This window comes from Vespa velutina, chromosome 2, assembly GCF_912470025.1.
Source record: "Vespa velutina chromosome 2, iVesVel2.1, whole genome shotgun sequence".
Lineage (NCBI taxonomy): Eukaryota > Metazoa > Arthropoda > Insecta > Hymenoptera > Vespidae > Vespa > Vespa velutina.
This window is the reverse complement of record NC_062189.1, coordinates 18304019-18306313: the sequence shown is the minus strand read 5'-3', so window position 1 is coordinate 18306313 and position 2295 is coordinate 18304019.

Genomic DNA, 2295 nt, shown 5'->3' with positions numbered 1-2295 from the left:
CGCTAAACTGTTTTCTCTCCTTTTTTCTTGAGTACTAAGAGAAGGAAAGAAAAGAAAGAGAGAGAGAGAGAAAGAAGGAGAATAAACGTTGCTCTTTTCGACGGGCAGGACACGCGCCATTGTTGAGAACAGACGATCGGGCAGGACCTTAAAGATCGACAATGTGTTTACAATGAAGTCGAAAATCCGCTCCATTTTGCTAGAACGGTTTTCAAACATACGAATGAATATCGAACGAATATCGTTAGATCGGATCTACCACTACTTACTTTGTTTGACGATTTGCCGCGCTCAATTCTCTCTCTCTCTCTCTTTCTCTCTTCTATTATATGGTCGTAAAATTCTAACGTTTCGGACAGATCCTACGATTCGATAAAAATATCAAAGAATACAAATTATTTTCTTTTACTAGAAGGCCGGATATTGCGATCTACTTTTATTTCTTTACTTTTTATTTTATTTTTTTTTTTTTTTTTTTTTTTTTTTTTTTTTTTTTTTTTTAATTTTCATCGAACACTCTTCTTTCACTCCTTCCCATCTCCCCGATCATCATACATTTGTTAAAACAAATACAAATGATATTAATGACAGGGGCATTAATTTAACGTCTCAATGGAGATTCTCGATGTTATTTTGTGATAAGAAAAACATGAAAGAAGATAGAAAATAAATAAATAAATAAATAAATAAAAAGAAAATCGAATTGATCTCGATAAAAAGAAATATAAATAAGTGTTACTTAGTATATCCAATGACTCATCGGAATACTCGAAAGGATTTTTCGTGAGAGCCTTTTCCCTTCTCCTTCTCAATCGAGGATATCGTTACGTTGATTACAGTTCTACCATCTTCTCGAGAACAAAATTGAAACATCATTTTTCCGAAAAATATAGGTTCGCAAGCTATCGTGAGCCTAACAAAAGTAGCTTAAAAGTATTTCGATTATCCGTTTTGAGATACGGACTCTTTGCTCCAAATACGAGAACGGTCGTAACCGTTTAACCGTCGTAGCTACCTGAGTTTTTCAACGTCTGTTGGTAATCCATCGAGAGCCACTTGAGAGACAGACAGAGAGAGGGAGAGAGAGAGAGAGAGAGAGAGAGAGAGAGAGAAGAGAAGAAAAGAAGGAGAAAAAGAAAAAGGAACCCCTGTTAAAAGTTTAGAGTCGAAAGATCAGACTTTTGGAAATTAGCTAAAACTGGAAGTAAAGTGCTGAAGGGATAGGATCGATGGAGCTGAGGTTAGAAAATAAATGTGCCTGATCTAATTCCACATCTTGGTTCCTAACTCTATCTCTATCTCTTTCCCTTTCTCTCTCTCTCTCTCTCTCTCTCTCTCTTTCTTTCTCTTTCTTTCTGTCTTTGTCAGATATTTATCGCTGTAAGTGGGATCCGGTTAAATGCAACTGTGATCTGATTTCCACGAGGGACTTAAAAGCTTTTTCTCTGGGTTCTCTTTTCTATCTCGCTCTCGCTCTCTCTCTCTCTCTCTCTCTCTCTCTCTCTTTCTCTCACTATCTTTATCTCCCTATGTTGAAGCCACGAGCTAGATTGGTGGCCGAGATTGAGCGGGGTGGAAAATGGCGTTGTCGAGGACTCGTCGACTCTTCGAATATTCGCGAGAACCCGATAAGTAAATTCCACGTGACACGGCACGCTCGTGGGAACATTGTTGTCCTTCGAAACCCTTTATCGAGATTTTATCCCTTACGGTCTTGTTATAGTTATTTTTTAACTACACGTGTCAATCCTTTCACGAATTATTATATAAAAGAACATTTGAAATATTTATTTAAATCAGAGATAAATAAAAATTCATTTTCTTTTTCTTTCTCTATTTCTCTTTTATAATTAATAATTGATTAATTTTTTATAATATTCAAAAAACTTTTTCAAAAATTCAAATTCCAATTATTTCACGAAGTAATCTATTTTATTGTTAAATTTAAGATAATTTAGGTAATATCTAATTTTTATAAAAGATCGAAAATATTTGAAAAATTCTAATCTCCAAGTTGGTAATGGTAATTTCTTTTTATAACTATATACATATATATATATATATATATATATACCCGATGTTTTGAAAAATGTAGAAAATCCTTTCCCTAAAGTTTAATCAACAATGACAGTATCTTAGTTTCGTCGTATCGAAAAGTTTGTAAAATAGAAATATATATATATACATACATATATATATATATATATGTATATGTATATATATGTATGTATATATATATATATATATATATATATATATATGTATATATAGGAAGGAGGAAAGTCCTTTTCCTAT